Source organism: Xyrauchen texanus, chromosome 40 (genome assembly GCF_025860055.1).
Source record: "Xyrauchen texanus isolate HMW12.3.18 chromosome 40, RBS_HiC_50CHRs, whole genome shotgun sequence".
In the NCBI taxonomy this organism is placed as follows: domain Eukaryota; kingdom Metazoa; phylum Chordata; class Actinopteri; order Cypriniformes; family Catostomidae; genus Xyrauchen; species Xyrauchen texanus.
Window position 1 is genome coordinate 17487866 of NC_068315.1, and position 21248 is coordinate 17509113.

A 21248-nucleotide genomic window follows, 5' to 3' on the forward strand; every position below is an offset into this window, starting at 1 on the left:
TCATCCCCTCCCCATTGGTAAATAAGATATCATGGAATAAATACATGACAGCATGAGATAAATGGGAGTCGCGTGGCACCATGCGAGAAGCAGACGTGTGAATGGCGAGCTCTGCGCACTTTGCTAGTTTTATTACTATTTTTGTCATAAACCAGTGAAGTTCTATACACCCTGATTCTTAACTGTTCTAGGAACAAAATATGTCAAAGAATTAAAATTCCTCAGGCTCCGGAGATATTAAAAGACACTTACATGCGCAAGCTGACACCATGAGCAGCAGGCTGAAAGCCCAGGACCAGAGATCCAGAGTTAACAGTCAAACATGAAGGCAATGATGATGAAGGTGGTGGAGACTTGGAGGATCTTGCTGTAATACATCACGGCCATGAGATGAAATTCACTGAGATGGTTACAAGAGTGTCGGATGTCTAGAAATGGATCGATTATCTGGAGTCATCGGAGAGGGAATTAGCTGCTAACCCGCTAGCGACCAAGGTGGATTTGCAGCGTGTCTGGGAAAAACTGGAGGATTTGGAGAATTGTAATCGATGAAACAACGTCCGAATTGTTGGAATTCCTGAGCAAGAGGAAGGCAGAGATAAGGTAAAATTCCTAGACGAGCTCTTCCTGAGTCTGCTCGACATAACAGGCCATAAGTTGGAAATCGAGCAAGCTCACAGGGTTCCGGCTCGGAGATCCGCAGAGTGAGACAGGCCCAATCAATTCTGGACTAATTTCTGAGATCTTCTGATAAAGATCTTGTGTTACGCGAGGCGAGGTGTAAAGGAAGGCTTTCTTGGAAGACCCACAGTTTTTTTTGTTTCCAGACTTTGCAAATTCGATAAGAGAGAAACGTGAACAATTCAGGGAATGCAAGAATAGCTTACATCAGCGGAAGTTCGCTTTTGCACTGATGTTCCCGGCCAAATTGAGAATAGATACTAAGGATGGCCGTAGAGAATTTACATGCCCACAGCAAGCATTGTCCTTCATAAAGACAATGGAGCGTGTAAGCTATTTGGTTATTTTCATGTTGCTGTCTTGTGGGCCTGACTCACTGAACATAAACTTGACTGTCCGAAGAAACTGTGCATCTTTTTTGTTTCTTTTTGTGCTGGTTCTGCCTAGCGGCTGGAGTTTGTTTTGTGGAGTATAATTTCTTCGGGACAACTTGTTGATTAATCTGCACATTTTTGGTGCTTATGCCTCCTGTGGCCTGGAGTTTGTTTTGTGGAACATCTTTTGCAGGACATTTGAGTGATTGGGTCTTTTGTTGTACTCATGTATTGGCCGAATGGGCCATCTTACTGAACATTCGTTTGACTGCCCGAAGATCTGAACAGCCCCCTTTTTTTGTGCTGGTTCCGCTAGCAGCTGGAGCTTGTTCTGTGGAGGAACACACCTTCAGACAGTTATTCAGAATCTACATGTTTTTTGTGTTTGTTCCACTTATTGGCTGGAGTTTGTTTTATAGATTATCATTTGCTCACAAAATTTATATAGAAGCTTCGGACTTGAGCAATCCAATGACAAAGTTGTCACGGGGAATCTTGTAGGCATACATGTACTGTTTGAGTTTAGAGGGATGGATGCCGGTTGGCGCTGTCATGTGTGGGGTTAATGCGTACATTATTCTTTTTCTGTTTGTTTGGTTCGGAGGGAAATTTGGGGTTTGATTGTTACACTAATGTAGGAATGTGGTATATATAATTACTTTTTTTTACATGCAATCTATTTTTTCTAATGTCAAATGTTAATTGAGTGGATTATCTCTCTCCACGTGGAATGTGAATGGGCTGGGGCACCCCATAAAAAAGGAAGGTTATATCTTTTCTTAAACGTAAGAAATATGATATGGTGTTTCTTCAAGAAACGCATCTTTCCCCGCAGAAAGCTGAAAAATTTGGGAAGATATGGGATGGGCGTGTTTTCTTTAGTGCTGGCTTGAGTAAGAGCAGGGTAGTCATAACACTGATAAGTAAACATCTACAATTCAAATGTCTCAAAAGATTAATGATACATTAGGAAGAGTCATTATTGTTTTAACAGGGGTAAAGTTTGATTTAGGCTAATATTTATGCACCAAACACTGATGATCAGGGATTTTTTTACAGATCTTGAAGGAATGTTGCAAACCGCTGGCACCACTCATGATATAATATTGGAAGGAGACTTTAATCTTTAGATTAACTAATTGATTCAGAGACTTTTGAACCCATCTGGTAGGGACTATCATTTTTTTCATCAGTACATAAGATTTATTCTAGAATAGATTAAATTTGTATAACCAAGTCCCTCATTTCATTTGTTGTGGATTGTTCAATTGGCTTGGGATGCTCTTAAAGCAGCATTATGCCTCATTCATCAAAAAATATAAAGCACAAGATCTTGTGGAGTTGAAAAGGAATATTAAAAGTGCCAAGGCAGAGCTGAAGAGCCAAATGTCATTTGATGGCCTCAGAGAATTGACCCGATTGAAATACATATATAATACTATTTTGTCACAGAAGGTGGAGTTTTGGCTATTCATGGCAAGACAGTCATACTTTGAGTCGGGGGACAAAGCAGGGAAGCTTTTGGCTAGATATATAAAGCAGAAAGACTCTTTTTCTACCATTCCCTCAATGAAATCTGCTGGTGGTGAAATATTTACCTTGGCCATTGATATTACTAATGCTATAAAAATTATATCTTGATATTATAGTTCCACATCTTCATCTACTGATGAGGATATTAGGAACTTTTTGGAAACATCAGAACTACCTAAACTGATGATTGAGCAAAAAAATTAAATGGATTCTGAGATAACCTTGGAAGAGCTTGACGAGGTAATTAAGGCCTTGCCCACAGGCAAGGCTCTGGGGCCAGATGGCTTTGCTGCTGAATTTTTTAGATCTAATGCTACAGAACTGGCTCCACGTTTGTTAGCAGTTTATACGGAATCAAATGGAAAGCTTCCACCAACCATGACTCAAGCCCGGATCTGATTCTTAAAAAGGACAAAGATCCAAGCGTAAGAGTTTCCGTCCAATTTCCCTGATCCAGCTAGACATAAAAATATTTTAAAATATAAAGTAAAGTTATGACATCTCTGATACATATAGATCAGATGGGGTTTATTCGGTGCCGCAGCTCTTCTGATAACATTAGGTGTTTCATCAGTATTATGTGGTCAGTGGTGAATGATCAGACTCCGGTTGCTGCCATCTCACTTGATGCTGAAAAGGCGTTTGATATGGTAGAATGTGATTTATCTTTTTAAGATTTTGTATATATACAGGTTCGGGAAAACATTTATTGGATGGCTTTACAGAAACCTGATAGCGGCAGTACAAACAAATGGATTCATTTCAGAATATTTTACTCTGGATAGGGGCACCCGGCAGGGTTGCCCTCTTTCCCCCTATATTGTTCTGTCTGGCCCTGGAACCATTAGTAGCCACGATAAGAGAGGATGATTTTCCAGGGGTGGTGGCGGGAGGTATGATGCATACGCTTTTGCTTTAGGCAGATAATCTATGCATTGCCTCCACAGAATTATTCATTCCTTTTCAAAGTTCTCAGGACACAAAGTCAATTCGTCTAAATCCGAAGCTTTGGCTATGAGAGTGTACTGCCCAGTAACGGCTTTCCATCTGGGTGCCTTCTAGTGGCCCAAACAGGGCATTATGTTTTTGGGCATTTTATTCCCAGAATATTTTAGTTAATTTTGACCCCTAAATAAAAAGGTTTTCGAGCGATGTGGGCAGGTGGGCTTCATTACATTTATCTATGATTGGGAAGGTGTAAAGTAGTTCAATGGAAAGGAGGATGCGAGAACCGGCTTATCAATATAAATAATATTTGAATAATAAACTTAAACAAAAGACACAAACACACACATGGCGGACTTGTGCGTAAACTATCTCTCTCCCCCGCACAATCCTCCGCAGTCGGCCTTTATCCGTCTCGGAGGCTTGATTAGCCTGATAAGGGACCGGGTGTGTATGATCACGACCCGGCCCCACCCTCCGCCCTGCCACCGAAGTTTAATGTTATTAAAATTAATTGTATTTCAAAATGTAACTACCTGCTGCAGTCTCTCATTGTAGATGTCCCTCTCTCTTATTTCAAGCAATTTGATAGTATAGTATATTTCTATGTTATAGAATATTGTATATATCAAACATAGAAAAGTACTTTTATAGAATAGCCTGAAATTTATGTGATCTAGGAAAGAGAATATGAGGTTATGGAGTGCATATGAGGTTATGAAAAGTGCTTATGCAGCCAGAAACACACTGTGCACTCAGCCGTAGCAGACACACTGTGCACTAACAGCTGTGCGAAATTGAGATCAAACACAGCCAATGGTCAGAGTCACCTTATCCTTTTCAGGACTGTTGTATTTTATTAACTCACAATAAAAACTTTTATAATTAATACATTTAAAAGATTATTTAAAAAAAGTACTAAAAGCCAGGTTTCCACAATTAAAAGAAATAAAAGGCTCTGTGAACAAATGGTGGCAAACGGTATCCATGACAACCAAAAAATAAAGAAGGGTGTACCCATGAGGTAATATCAGATAAGAAACTGTTTAAAAGAAGAGGGTCTGGACCAAGAGAATCTCAGCTGACATCTCAGGTTTGTTGGTTTGCTCAATAAACTCTAAACTTTGACACTTGGAACATCTGACTTAGAGAGTTTTCTTACTGAAAGGAAAGAAAAGGTCCTTGATGCTCCACATCAATAGCATAGCAAAGTCCTTCATTTGGAATGGTAAACATCCTAGATTACATTTTAATAAGTTACATAGGCCGATTGACAAAGGTGGGCTAGGAACCATATATTTTGTTTTGTTATTATTAGGGCTGTCGATTTAACGTGTTGATTCAGTGCGATTAATTTTATGTTTTATTTATGCAATTAATCACAATGCCCCTGTATAAGGAAGTTTCCTGAGCAATGCAAGCTTGTAATACCACCTGTTTACTCCAGAGAGCAGTAAGTGAAACTTCAGCTGTATGAGCAACGTGCAGTTTATACAGTGAAGAAAAACACCCTTGAGCAGCAGAACAACACAAACATTTGTTACGTTCTTGCATTCAAAACACTTGATAGGTCGGATTTGCGCTCTAAGGGATCTCAAGATGTGTTCTAAGTATTAAACTATATTTAACTTGACACTGTGACCTAAACATTTTATATTAATGATGCAACGCACCCGAGACGCTACACAAGCATGTCTGACGCAGATGTAAATTGACGGGTCCTTAACCAAGCCCTCATAATAAATCTCCAACTGATTGACAAATTCACTTGTGTAATCGATTGCTGTGAACTGTATGCCAATGATTGACTTATGTTCAATAACATGGTAATAAACAAAATATTGTATTCAAAAGCTGCTTTTTGTATCATCTTATCAATGATTAACGCTTCTGCCACAAGAATGTAATGCATTTTAATTATCAGAATTTTTTTATATATATATATATATATATATATATATATATATATATATATATATATATATATATATATATATATAATTGTTAAATATTTAAAGATAACTATGTATAATTATTTCATCATTATATATTGAATTATTGTTATATGAGGGGCTTTCCCAGCAAATATTTGTATATGCGATTAATCGTGATTAATTAATCGGGATACCATGTCATTAATTAGATTACAATTTTTAATCGATTGACAGCCCTAGTTATTATGCATTCAGTCTCAGGCATTTGGCTCATTGGTCGTTTCCACCTGAGAGAGTCTCTCCCTGGTTTTGTATTGAACAGGAAGTTATTATCCCTATTTTGCCATTGCAAAGCCTTTCTATCAAACTAACTGGAGAGGTTAAGTTACACCCTGTTATCTAGCATTTGCACACGGTATGGACAAAAGTGTCCAGAGTTTTTAAGTTGGACATTTATTTAAATGTTGCCTCAAGTATATGGCTGAACCCTAGATTAAGTATTGATATGTCCCCTTTCAACTGGTTAGACTGGATTGTGAGAGTGGCGTGTTGAGATCTTTTGAAAATTTGGTTCAACATCATGGGATTCCCAGACCTCAATTCTATAGGTATTTACATCTGCAACACAGCTCTGTAATATTTTTGGGAGTGGCATACAACCCCTAAAGCTGCAGATACTCTGGGAGAGGTGATTACTGCTTTTGGAAAAGGTCATGAGGCATCAGTGTATTACTCCATGCTAATTCAGAGTCTGGGGGATGGAACTTCAACTTCTCTTAAGAGATAATGGGAGAAAGATTTCAACTTGGTATTGGAGGAGTGCGTGTGGGCCAGGATTCTAAAAACGTCAAGTCTGTATGAGATGCAATGGTGCGCCTTATGCAGTTTAAGATTTTACATAGATTCTATTGGACCCCCTCTAGATTGTATAGGCTTGGTCTTAAAGACACACCCACCTGCTGGCAATGCCATTCAGAAGATGGAGACACAACCCAAATTTTTTGGGTGTGTGTTAAGATCCAGGCGTTTTGGTTGAAGGTTCAGAGATTCATACAGTATGTGATATTTTGGGCTCTCGCATTTCGTTGCCCCAGACTCTGTATTCTGGGCAATGGGGCGATCATAAATTTGGGGGACAAACATGTAAAAAATTGGGTTCTGTCTAGTATTATGATTGGCAGGCAGATTATTTTAAGGGGATGGAAGTCAGATGGGGCTCCCTCATTTCCGGAGTGGTGTGTGGAGATGGGAAGAGCGGCGGCTTTTGAGGAGATGTCGAGCAGAGGGCTGGGGGTTCGAGATTTGTTTGATAGGAAGTGGGGCAGGTATTTGGTGTTTTTGGGGGACTCTTGGGGAAGGGCTGTGAAGAGAGAGGTTTAGTTTGAATTATATATGATTATTATATATATATATATATTTTTCTTTTTCTTTGGGTGGGGGGTTTATTTGATTTTTTTTGTTGTTGTGTGTATTCCATTTGTGACCACAGGGGTGATCGTTGGGGGTTGGTGATTGTGGAGGGATTAATAGTGGGGGTTAAATGTGGACTCAATGTATATGTGTTGTGTTTTTTCTTTGTTATATGTTTATGAGCCATTAAAAATGTTAATGAATAAAATAACTATTTTAATTTAATAATTTAATTTAACTAATTTAGTAAACTAAATGTATTATAGTTAATAAAAGAAAAAGAGATAAATGAGAGTTAAAACACCAATGAATTCAATAAATAGGACAGATAAAAACAGTTGCACAATAAAACCCAAATACATATTGCATAATGGTGAGTAAAACATGAAACAAGTCCTTTAATCACATTAAAATCCCATGATGGAGACCAATTCGTAGCCCATCACAGCCCATTGTACCCTGTAGGCTATTTGCAGTAATGCATTGAAATGGTGAACGTCTAGGTTACGTATGTAACCTCTGTTCCCCGATGGAGGGAATAAGACGTTGTGTCTGAGAAGCGACACTAGGGGTCTCTCTTGAGCGCCGATATTCACCTCTGATCTATGAAAAAAGGCCAATGAGAAGTTGGCAGCCGGTATTTGCATGTCTCGCCCCCGGACATACGGGTATTTAAGCGGTGCAAATACGGGAGTTCATTCAGGATTTTTCTGAGGAGCCGGAAATGGTCCGGCCACAACGTGGCGGTGAAGACACAACGTCTCGTTCCCTCCATCGGGGAACGGAGGTTACATCCGTAACCTAGACGTTCCCCTTCTGTCGCTCTCTCCACGTTGTGTCAGAGAAGCGACACTAGGGGTCCACTTATAAAAGTGCCATGCGCTGAGCCATGTACGTGAACTGCTGATACAGGAGCGAGCAGGTATTATTACGTGCAGGACGACCAACTGTATTAGACTGCACATACCCTTCCCCAATGGCCCCATTCAAGCCATCAGAATCCTTTTCGTTACCCTGGAGGGGGGAACAAGGTGATGGCCGCCAACCTGGGAACGGGCCAGCCTGGCTGGGCCTCTTTTCTCTCTATGTTTCTCGCATAGAGCAACTACGGCCAGGGCCCTTACACGCATCGAGGGAAGGGGGTCTTAGTCCTTCTTTCAGGGGGAGAAGACCCTGCGGAGACCACACCTGCCCGGCAGGGGAGGCAAAGAGTGGCAAATACATCACATGGCCCGTTAGGACCTATGTGGAAAAGTTGGTGCGGTGGTAGATCCAGCCTCATAAAGGGGGGAAGCATACAGCACGGCGACCAAGGCAGCTGTAACTGTCTAAGGGAGACACGGGGGTCCGCTCGTGAGGGGACAGTACCGCGGAATTACACACAGGGGGAGTCCGATCAGGAGGCCTTACCTGTGGAGCACCTATTCCAGTACAGGGTAGCCTTTGGGTACCCATAGTGGCTTGGGTCTGCGAGTTCCTCCGCTGAACTGCGGACCCAAAAGGGCTAGGGAGGAGTCAACCAGCGACCCGAAGATGGGGTCTCCTGGGAACGGAGGCGCACTATTTGACCTCGGCTGAGGGAAAGGGCGCTAGGCGCAAGCAATTCACCCGGCCAGAACGTCATGTGTTACCGAGTTCTACGGGCTCGGACCTGAGAAAACACGGGACGATACTGACTCTACTCGGAGATTGTAGAATCTCGAAAAAGTGTTAGGTGTTGCCCAGCCCGCTGCTCTGCAGATGCCTGCTAGGGAGGTGCCCCTGGCCAGTGCCCATGAGGACGCAACACCCCTGGTGGAGTGAGCTCGGACCCGCAAAGGGGGGGGCACGGCCTGGGTGTGATAATCCAATGAAATGGCTTCGACAACAGAGTGGGCAAGCCTCTGATTGGAGACAGCGTTCCCTTTCCGCTGTTTCCCGAAGCAGACAAAGAGCTGCTCAGAGCGTCTAGTGCTCTGTGTGCGGTCCAGATAAATACGCAAAGCACATACTGGACACAGCAACGAAAGGGCTGGGTCTGCCTCCTCCCGGGGCAGCGCTTGCAGGTTCACTACCTGTTTGGTAGGAACCTCGGGCACATAGCCCGATCGCGGTCTTAGGATCACGTATGTGTCTGCCGGACCGAACTCCAGGCAAGTGTCGCTAACAGAGAACGCTTGAAGGTCCCCGACCCTCTTGATGGAGGCGAGCGCAATCAGCAGGGCGGTCTTGAGAGAGAGGGCCCTGAGTCCAGCTGAATCTAGCGGCTCGAAGGGGGGTCTTTGGAGGCCCGTGAGGACGATCGAGAGATCCCAGGAGGGAAACGGGTTAGGCCGGGAGGGAGTCAGCCTCCGGGCACCTTTTAGGAACCTGACAATGAAGTCGTGCTTACCAAGAGACTTGCCGTCTACCGTGTCGTGGTGAGCCGCGATGGCGGCGACATACACCTTGAGGGTGGAGGTGGACAGTCTCCTCTCCAGCCTCTCCTGTAGAAACACGAGCACTGACCTAACCGCGCACTTCTGTGGGTCTTCAGCTCGGGAAGAACACCAGTCTGCGAACAGACGCCACTTTAGGGCGTAAAGATGCCTGGTAGACGGGGCTCTGGCTTGGTTGATAGTATCTATGACGGTCAATATTAGGCCGGCTAGATCTTCCGCATCCCGTCCAGGGGCCAGACGTGGAGGTTCCAGAGGTCTGGGTGCGGGTGCCAGAGCGTGCCCCATCCCTGAGAAAGAAGGTCCTTCCTCAGGGGAATTCGCCAGGGAGGGGCTGTCATGAGGAGCGTGAGGTCCGAGAACCAAGTCCGGGTGGGCCAGTAGGGGGCCACCAGAATGACCTGCTCTTCGTCCTCCCTGCCCTGCAGGCAGTGGTAACTTTCACGTTGTGCGTGCCGCGGCGCCATGCTCGTCTCGGGACTCGAGTCTGGAGCCAGTGCTGAAGTGGTCTCATATGCATCAACCCCAGCGGCGCGGCCGCCGCTGAGGATGCCATATGCCCCAGGAGCTGTTGGAATCGGTTTAGAGGGACCACGGTACCTGGCTTGAAGAAAGCAAGGCATTTCAGCACCTATTGAGCACGCTCGTTTGAGAGACGTGCTGTCATTGAGACTGAGTGTGCGTATGCCGGCTTTTCGGAGCGGGGCAAGAGCTGCCTCTGCGACTTTCGTGAAGACGCGAGGGGACAGAGACCGGCCGAAGGGGAGGACTTTTTACTGATACGCCTGGCCATCGAACGAATCGTAGAAAGGGTCGATGTCGAGGGCAAGTCGAGACGTGGAAGTACGCGTCCTTCAGGTCTACCGCTGCAAACCAATCTAGATGCCGGACACCAGATAGAATTAGTTTCTGGGTGAGCATTTTGAACGGGAGTTTGGACAGGGTCCGATTGAAAACTCGCAGGTCCAAGATCGGTCGTAAGCCGCCGCCTTTCTTGGGTACAACGAAGTAAGGGCTGTAGAGACCCTTCTTTGTTTCGGTTGGAGGGACAGGCTCTATCGCGTCCTTGATTAGAAGGGAGGCGATTTCTTCGCGCAGGGACTGGGCATGTTCGCCATGTACTGCGGAAAAATGAACGCCCATGAAGGGGGGCGGAGGCCTGGCAAACTGAATTGCGTAACCAAGTCGAATGGTCCGGTGCAGCCAGCGTGACGGGCTGGGCAGTGAAAGCCACGCCTCTAAACTCCGTGCTAGGGGCACCAAGGGGACGAGTATTTTGGACGTACCCAGCGGGGCTTCGCAGCAGTGCGGAACAGGTAATGCGGCATCGGGAGGCAGTGAAGCAGCCCGAGGCTCCGGTGCTGAGAATAGACTCAAAGCACTTACCTTGCTTCGTGACTGAGGAGAAGGTCTGATGTTGGCGTCCTCTGGACTCATCTGAACCGGCCGGCCGGGGAACAGTCGTGGGGCTGAAGGCGGGGACACCGCGTCCAGGAAACCGGGACTGTTGAGACCTGAAAGCAGAGTGCCGTGAGAACGGCATTTGCGGGCCAGGTGACCCAGAGACAAAAAAGGAAATAGCTCTATAGAATGTAAAGAATTTAACAAAAAATTATCCCGGCCCTCCACCGGGGAACGGAGCGGTCTTACCGGCTCCGGAGCTACCATCTCGGTCTCTGGGTCGGTCATCTCAGGAGCGCCTAGGAGCCTTCCGGGTCCCCGAGGGGGTCCGTGAGACGAGGGGCGTCCAACTTCTGCGGGGAGCTCGACGCTGGGGCTGAGAGCTGGGCCCATTCTCTTCGTTAGTTGAGGTGGAGCATCACTTTCTCTCTTTCTTGAAAGCCGCAGGAGGACTCCCTCGGCGAGCAGACAGGGCATGGCCCTTGGCGGCAGGTTTGCGGCAGGGCAAGATGTGTGAAATAGCCTCCGTCTGTTTCTCCACCACTGAGGACTGCTGGGCGGAGTCGTCAAGTGGTGTCGCTGAATGGACGGAGCTGGGAGATGGGGGCGTTTTGAGAAAGCGTGCTTTGTCTGCCTCCTGTACTGCGACCAGGTCCTGTCTATCGTTGCGTTCCTGGACCACGGGGGGTGGCCATCGCCTGTTTGAGTGCAGTTCCTGCAGCACGTCAAGAACAGGACTACCCAAGTGCCTTGGCCCGGTGGACTTGCAGGAGGGGGCCATGGCGTGCAGGGGGGAGGTGTCTGGGACCGTTCTAGCACCGAGGGTAGCGAGAGCGGAGGAGCGAGGAAGCTGGGCTTGCTCAGCTCGTCATGCACGTCCGGGAAGTAACCGGGGGCATGGCTGTGAGTGGCACACATGCCCGCGGAACCAATTAAGCCCGGGGAAGCATAGCGGACCTCCGTGCGTCAGGCTCAAACTGGCCGGAGACCCGAAGGTGACACAGGCGAGTTATCCGCATCCGATGCCGCTGTAACGCTGGGCTGTAATGGTGATGTCATCATCCAATGCCGGGGAGCTCGAGGGACCGGACGGTTGGCCATTAAGCGTACCGCACTGATCCCCAGCTCGGGGAGCAGGCAAGCGTGCCGGGGAGGCGGGAGGTTTCGAGGGGATTTACCCGGCGAAACGGAGCCTGTCATTGTCCCCAGATCGTTTTCATTGCCCGCGGCGCCTGCCTCAATCCCGTAGGAAGGAGGCGAGGCGTGGGGGGTGGCTGAAGTGGCTTTCTCTCACTACAAGAAAAACCCATGACCGCAATGCTGTCATGGCTATGTTCTCGTACTGAAAACATAGACCATTCATAAAAACGCTGCCTGCGTGTGATCGCTACCCAGGAATGCATGGCAGTTTTTATTACCGTCAGAGGTGGGGAGAATCAACGCATCCAGAAACTACACCGGGGCGGAAAATCGTCTTTAAAAAGACGTGTCCTGAAAAGGACGTTCGACGCCGCTGTATTTTGCTCTTTTAGAGCGAAATTACTCTTTTAGAATAACTCTTTCGAGTTATCTGCGCTGTCGAAGCGCCCAGGGGCAAGAATGCACAGCCGTGCACGAAGGAGAAAGCCGCTGTTGTGCGTCATAAAGTCCAATAGCATGCAGAGTGTCAGAGGATTTAAACAGGAACTTGGTGTGTAACTCGCAGCAGACTGCATGCACGACCATCGGCTCCGAATACATTTTCTGAGTGAACTCCCGTATTTGTGCCGTTTAAATACCCGTATGTGTGGGAGCGGGACATGCAAATACCGGCTGCCAACTTCTCATTGGCCTTTTTTCATAGATCAGAGGTGAATATCGGCGCTCAATAGAGACCCCTAGTGTCGCTTCTTTGACACAACGTGGAGATAGCGACAAAAGGGGAACAGCTATTTTCTCTCTCTCAATTAAATTCAAAGTACTTTATTATCACAATTGTGTTTACCTACACTATTGCCAAAGCATTAATACACAAAACAGATAATGACAGGACAAATAATAATAATAAAACAATAACAAATAGCAATACAAATGTAATAAGGTGCCAGGTAATTAATAAAATAAAAACTATAATAACAATATACTAGGGCTGTCAATCGATTACAATTTTTTATCTAATTAATTACATGGTGTCCCGATTAATTAATCGCAATTAATCACATATACAAATATTTGCTGAGAAAGCCCCTCATATAACAATTATTCAATATATAATGATTATACAGATTTATATCAATATATAATTATACATAGTTATCTTTAAATATTTACAAATTTATATATATATATATATATATATATATATATATAAATAAAAAATATTCAGATAATTAAAATGCATTACATTCTTGTGGCAGAAGAGTTAATCATTGATAAGACGATACATAAAGCGGCTTTAGAATACAATGTATTGTTTACTACCATATTATTGATCACAAGTCTAACATTGGCATACAGTTCACAGCAATCCATTACACAAATGAATTTGTCAATCAGTTGGAGATTTATTATGAGGGCTTGTTTAAGGACCGTCAATTTACATCTGCGTCAGACAATTTTTTTATTATTAATGCTTACAAACTTTTACATCTGAAGCCAAGAGGTATATTAAAACAAACAACAACAAAAAGGAAAATAAATAAATAAATAAACAGTTTAATAAAAATATAAAATTGTTTATATATTTCAATACACTTTACAGCTTTCTTGTTACTAAAATTGGAAATTGTTCTTAGGTATTGCTGAACCTCTAGTGGTTTATTAAAACTAATGGTTTATAACCACCATACTTACATTTATGAATACTAAACTTTGCCAACAAAAGCAGAAAATGTATCAAATAATATTCCTGATGAAGAGACATGTCATAGCTAAAAAAAAAAACGGATAAAAAATGTTCAAAACAAAGTTGAAAGCTGAAATGATATGATCTCTAACAATCTTGTAGAAATCAGACCAAAAACAAGTTGAGTAAGGACAACTCCAAAATAAATGAAGAAATGTTTCCGCTAGCAGACCACAAAATGTACAGAATAGATCGACATCACAATTAAATCTCTCTACAAGAAAATGACTAGTAAGGTAGTACTTACAAATAAGTTTGAAGGAAATTTCTTTGATTTTATTTGTGATTAAATATTTATGGGTAATCTCAATCCAGCCACACCCTGCGTCAGACATCCAGACAATTTCATTTACTGCCCTCTGGAGTAAACTGGTGGTACTACAAGCTTGCATTTCTCATGACTCTTCCTTATTATGGTCTGGGGGAAGTGCGATTATTTGCGCTAATTAATCGCACTGAATTAACGCGTTAATTCGACAGCCCTATAATATACACTATACAATATAAAATAAAATAAGAATTTAACAAGACATTATGAAAATAAAAATAATAATAAAAAATACTGTGAATCAGGGGCAGACTGGCCATCGGATGAACAGGGACTGTTCCGGGCCGCGACAAGCTTAAATGGGCCGCCGCGTTAAGCAGAACAGGCCACAAAACTCCGCTGTGATATGCCGAGGGGGCAGGAACTAATTGTTTTCTGAGGGTGTGCATTTTAAAAATGAATTTTGCTGCAAGAGTTTTTCAAATTATTTCTCTCTTACCTCTAAAAGTGTGTCTCTGTCTCAACCTCTCCAGTGTCACAGTTAGCACAGACTCGTTCTTCCTTTGGAAGCCATGTTTGTCTGTGTTATCCAGGAATGATTATTTGGATAAATTTGCCCTTAATAGAATGGAATGCTCTTCTAGCGCTCTCTTTTAGTGCGTTCACTGCCAGCAACCCCCCGAAGCACTGATTTTTAGACCGAGGTAGTCATAGTGTAGGGTGTGTTATATTGCAGTGTTTCCCAGAGTGAATGTGTATCTGGTTTCCAATAATCTGGCTTTTTTCTGGAAGATCATAATTTCAGTTTTTCTTTTCAAATTGATTGTCAGGGCCCAGTTCTGACAGCAGTTCTCCTGCAGGTCCAGGTGCTACTGTAGCCCTTGTGCAGTAGCTGACAGTAGCACCAGATCATCCGCATAGAGAAGAAATTTAACTTCAGAATTATTTCAAGTAAGACCAGGAGTTGCAGATTGAACCAGTAGCACAGCTAATTCATTCATGTAAAAGTTTTTAAGTTTTATAATATAGACAATCATGCCAAATGGAATCAAATGCTTTTTTTCTCCTTTTTTGATGAATGTCCTGGTAGACTATCGTGTGGCATATGAATGTGGTCAGTGGTGTGGTGATTTGTTCAGAATCCAATTTGACTCTTCCTCAAGTCATTGTGCTTGGAAAGGAAGGCCTGTATCTGTGCATTCAGGATACAACAGAAAGTCTTCCACAGATTACTGTTCACAAAAATGCCTCTGTAGTTATTGGGGTCAAATTTGTCTCCACTCTTTTATAATGGGTGTATTAAGCCCATACTCCAGGTATCAGGAAAATAGCCAGTTTGCAGAACTAGATTGAACAGTTTTAACAAGGCCTCCTGCATTACTGCAGGTCTGTGCTTCAGCATTTCTGTTCTCATGTTGTCTAAACCACAATCCTTTCTCAGTTTTAGTTTCTTAAGTGCATCTGCCAGTTCCTCTCTGGTAATCTGATGGTCTAAAGTGTTTTGGTTATTTTTTTAAATTTTAGATTCCAATTGACTCAGCTTATTTTGCATGTTTTTCTGGTCAGGTGTGAGATTTTCTGGAGAATTTTCTTTGAATAAGTTTTTAAAATAGCTTTTCAATAATTTCATTATTCTCTCTCTCTCTCTCTCCCTTCTTTTGCCAACAGCAGTGCTACCGCACGTCCGAAAGTGGTAGGGCAATTTTAGATTAAGCTTTTAAAATCGAATACGTTGTTGTTGTTTTGAAAAATATTTGTTTCTAGATCTATAAATATATGTTGTAGATCAGGGGTGTATTCCAGAAAGCAGGTTATGCGACATACCTGGGTAAGTTTAGCAGGTTATGTTCTAGGGTTATTTTGTTTCAGAGAGCTGACGGAGAATGGTGTGCCCTTTTGAAGAAGATCCAGTGGACGTGGCAGCACAGATTATACAAAATCTTTTCTGCCGTGAGAGGGTGATGTGTTTTCATATCCAAATGAATATTTGCAGGACCGTTACTGTTTTTCACGAGAATAGTTAATTTATTTAACGAATCTTTAAAAACCTTTCATTTCCAATGTGGCACATCACAGATCGGTATTTTGTGCATTGCCCTTCATTTTTTTGGGATAATGTGGGTGATGCAGAGCACGTGGGAAAGGCAACTGTGTGTAGGGCCATTCATACAATATGCCTTGCACTCAAATGGTTCCTACACACTTTTGTGCAGTTCCCTGGCCTCAAACCTTTGAAACCCATTAAAGAGGAATTCTGCAGAGTAGCGGGTTCATCCTTTCTTTGATATTATGAGAGACTTTTTAGTTACATATTGCACTACTTCATCTATCCATCCATACTGTACATAATCTAACTTTCAATTTCAGGTTTCCCAAATGTCATTGGATGCATTGATGGAACCCACATTCCTATTAAAGCTCTTTCAGTCAATGAAGGAGACTATGTTAATAGAAAGTAATACCATAGCATCAATGTGCCGGTAACAATTGAATATTGGGTGCTAAATCAATATTTAAACCATTAAATGCCACTCATTACTGGTTCACACTAACTAGGTAATATGTGATGCATCCCACCTCATCACAAATGTTGAAGCCAAATGGCCAGGGTCTGTACACAATGGCAGAATTTTCCAGGATTCATCGTTGTGCAACAAATTTGAACAAGGAATTTGAACAAAGGTATGATTTGCCTTATTTCTTTACCATTCAACAACAAATTACAGATTAATCACTACTAGGCAAATGCAATTCCCAACTTTAGCTGATGCTCCAGCAATTCAATTTCAAGTCTGGTCTTTTTTATGTTCAGCCTTTTCTCCTCCATTTGAAGCAGTATAAGGTCCATCCCCATGTCACCTTTTCTTATTTGCCTTTGAAGATGGACCTTATACAGCTCCTTTGCAGGCAGCTAGGAACACCAAATGATAATTCAATATGATTGCTAAAGTCTGTAATACATATACAGACCAATTATTTTAATAGACAACTGTACAAATTTCTCACACTGCTAAGATTCTGTGTAGAGGTAAATTGACTCATCTGTATAGGAATCCCCAGACATATTCTGTACCAGGACATTGACAAAGTTTTAATCTCTTTTTGTTAAAAAAAAGGGGGATGCATTATATCTCTATTGGCCTCCCAGCATTTTCATTTTCTAATTCTGTCAAGTCAAGTGGTTTTTATTGTCGTTCAACCATATACAGTTAGTACAGCACACAGTGAAACCAGACAACGTTCCTCCAGGACCATCACAGCAGAAGTGGTCTCTTCATCTTCATCCTACAATGCAAATGACAAAGGATGTATAGAAACAATGCCTAAAGACAATAATCACTTACAACTGTGGGGGCTGTGATGTTTTTGGAGGGTCTATTAATACAACGTGTCCATCAGCAATTAAACCAGTAAGATAGTTAACGTATATTCTCAAATAAATACAACTAATAAACAATTAGGAATATTACAATTTTGGAGAATATTTTTGTTTAATTTTGACTTGGTTCAGAGTTCTTTTGGCTCCAGAAAGATTACATCTGATAAAATAAGACAATATATTACTAGCCAATGTACATTACAAAGGTATGTTCAGAAATTGATGGAGGGCAAAAAGTAAATGCTTATCTATTAAATATTGGTTTTTACAACATGACCAATAGGATCAATGTTCAATTATGCATCACAATGAAAGAGAAAATGGCATTTATAATTGTATAAACTCACGCATTTACTAATTTTATCAGTTCTTTTTTGCCCAGCCAACTCCGCTTTGCTGAAGTATCCAGCTATTTTTTTCCCCTCCTTTTCCATGATGACTCCTGAAATCAGCGATCCATTGCAAATGTCTTTAAGTACTCACCTCGCGAACACGTTAACTCTGGTTTACCAATAGAAGGTTGATTGATTGATCTAACCCCTCACAGGTGTTTTGGAACCAACATACCAGAGTAAGCAAGGAATGGGTTAATCAACCGAGAGTTCAGGGTATATGTGACGGTAAAGTAACCCTGCTTTCTGGAATACACCACAGGGCTGCGTTTCCCAAAAGCATGGAAAGCCTAAAATGAGAACATGAATTGTAGAAACCATTGGTGCCAGTGCTTTCTATGATCAACTTACATTTATGCATTTGGCAGATGCTTTTATCCAAAGCGACTTACAGTGCACTTATTACAGGGACAATCCTCCCGGAGCAACCTGGAGTTAAGTGTCTTGCTTAAGGACACAATGGTGGTGGCTGTGGGGATCGAACCAGTGACCTTCTGATTAACAGTTATGTGCTTTAGCCCACTATGCCACCACCACTCCACATACTTAAACTTAAAGGAGCAATAATAATATTTATATATTAAATTGTTTTTATCAGAGATTTAGGAAACATGCTACGTTGAAATACTAGCTTCTCCGGGAACAATGCTACAGCCCATATTCTGCTATGAAATGTGCTTTCCGGGCTGGAATATCTGTATATGTTTTGGCCTGTGTGATCCTGCCCACTGTCCATTTCCCAATAGTATTTCGACACCTCGGGTTGCCAGAGTTGAAACAAGTTAGCAAACACAGGGCGCTGCAGCCATGGAAGCCAGCAATACATCAGAATCAGCTTTACTGCCAAGCATGCATACACATACAAGGAATTTGTCTTGGTGACAGGAGCTTCCAGTGTACAACAATACAATACCAAAACAGCAGCAAGACATAGGTAATTAAAAAAAGAAAAAAGAAAAGAATAATAAAAATAAACAATTATACATGTACGTACATGTCCTCACCTTCATACATACCCACATACACACACGTAGAGCAAATCCATTACAAATCCGTCATATAAAGAACAAAAATACAGTATATTATGTATAGTGCAATGTATGTAATGGCAGAAGTGGATATGTTGGATAATATAAATAGACTTAAACTGTGTATTGCACATCATTATTGCTCAATGGGGCAATTTAACTGTTCATGAGATGGATAGCCTGAGGGGAAAAAACTGTTCCTGTGCCTGACGGTTCTTGTGCTCAGAGCTCTGAAGCGTCGGCTAGAAGGCAACAGTTCAAAAAGGTAGTGGGCAGGGTGAGTGGTGTCCAGAGTAATTTTACCAGCCCTTTTCCTCACTCTGGAAGTGTATAGTTCTTGAAGGGGGGGCAGGGGGCAACCAATAATCCTCTCAGCAGTCCGAACTATCCGCTGTAGTCTTCTGATGTCTGATTTTGTAGCTGCACCAAACCAGACAGTTATTGAAGTGCAGAGGACAGACTCAATAACTGCTATGTAGAACTGTATCAGCAGCGCCTGTGGCAGGTTGAACTTCCTCAGCTGGCGAAGGAAGTACAACCTCTGCTGGGCCTTTTTCACAATGGAGTCAATGTGTGTCTCCCACTTCAGGTCCTGTGAGATGGTGGTGCCCAGGAACCTGAATGACTCCACTCCTGCCACAGCGCTGTTTAAAATAGGTGAGGGGGGACAATGTTGGGGTGTTCCTCCTAAAGTCCACAATCATCTACACCGTTTTGAGCATGTTCAGCTCCATGTTGTTTTGACTGCACCAGACAGCCGGCCATTCAATCTCCTTTCTGTATGCAGACTCATCGTCATCTCGGATGAGGCCGATGACAGTGGTGTCAACTGCAAACTTCAGGAGCTTGACAGAGGGATCCTTGGTGGTGCAGTCATTGGTGTAGAGGGAGAAGAGTAGTGGGGAGAGCACACATCCATGGGGGGCACCAGTGCTTATGGTACAGGTGGTGGAAGTTAATTTTCCCTGCCTCACAAGCTGCTGCCTGTCCTTCAGAGAGCTGGTAATCCACTGACAAATAGACATGTGAACAGGGAGTTGGTTTAACTTATTCCGGAGAATAGCTGGGATGATTGTGTTGTAAGCTGAGCTGAAGTCCACAAAAAGGATCCTTGCGTATGTCCCCGGTCTGTCCAGATGTTGCAGAACATGATGCAATCCCATGTTGACTGCATCATCCACAGACCCGTTTGCTCGATAAGCAAATTGATGGGGATCTAGAAAGGGTCCAGTGATGTCCCTCAGGTGGGTCAACACCAGTCTCTCAAATGACTTGATGACCACAGATGTCAGGGCGACAGATCTGTAGTCATTAAGTCCTGTGATTTTAGGTTTCTTAGGGACAGGGATAATAATTGAGCGTTTGAAGAAGCATGGGACGTCATGCTGCTCCAGTGATCTATTGAGGATCTGAGTGACGATAGGGGCCAGTTGGTTAGCACAGGAACGAAGGCACGCTGGTGAGACGCCATCTGGGCCTGAAGCCTTCCTTGACCTTTGCTTCCGAAAGACAAGGCACACATCATCATCACAGATCTTGAGTGCAGGTTGAGTAGCAGGAGGGGGGAGGAGGGGGGTTACAGGAGGTGTTAATGTTTGTGTGAAGTGAAGGTCCGAGTGTGTGTGGGGTGTGAAATTGAGCCTTTCGAATCTGCAGTAGAACACATTCAGTTCGTCAGTCAGTCGTTGGTCCACCACAGGGTTGGGGGTAGGAGTCCTGTAATTGGTAAGTTGTTTCAGGGCACTCCACACTGATGCAGGGTTGTTAGCTGAAAATTAGTTTTTCAGCTTCCCTGAGTAACTTCTTTTAGCCACTCTGATTTCCCTGTTCAGTGTGTTCCTGGCCTGATTATACAAGACTTTGGCATGATGAAGCTGTCTGAGGTTTCCTGTGAACCATGGTTTATCATTGTTAAATGATAAAAATGTCCTAGTAGGGATGCACATGCCCTCACAGAAACTGATGTATGATGTAGCAGTATCTGTGAGCCTGTCCATGTCTGTAAATGCAGCTTCAAAAACACTCCAATTAGTGCATTTAGCTACATTTAGCTAACATAGACAGAGTTATAAAAAATCCACATGAGCTGGTGTATAATTTGCAATCAATAAAATCTTTGCAAACTACATTAGCTGATCAACTTTACAGAGTAACTTTAAAGTCACTTGCCATTGTCAATTTGCTGATTCCTGTTGCGTGTCCTCAACCTGGCAACCCGTGTGAGCTTGGAGTCTAGGGGAGGGGGCGGGGGAGACAAATCTCTCCAACATTTTGAATTTGGACTGCAGTACCCATTTTAAACACTTGATGTCAATGTTACATATTGCTCCTTTAAGCTGGCAATGCGTTTGGGTAACGCAGCCCAGAGCATTTCTATACATTTTTAAACATGTATTTCTATACATTTTGAAAAGTATTTTTGAACTACCAACACACTTTGTCTGTGATGACAGGATTAAAATGTATATATAATTACTCTTCTAAAAAAATCATGGTAAGGAGTGGTGTTAAACATACAGTAATACATCTGTATAAACTTAATTGTCTAAAATAATATTACAAGTAAATATATAATACTATATAATATGTATTATATACAGTA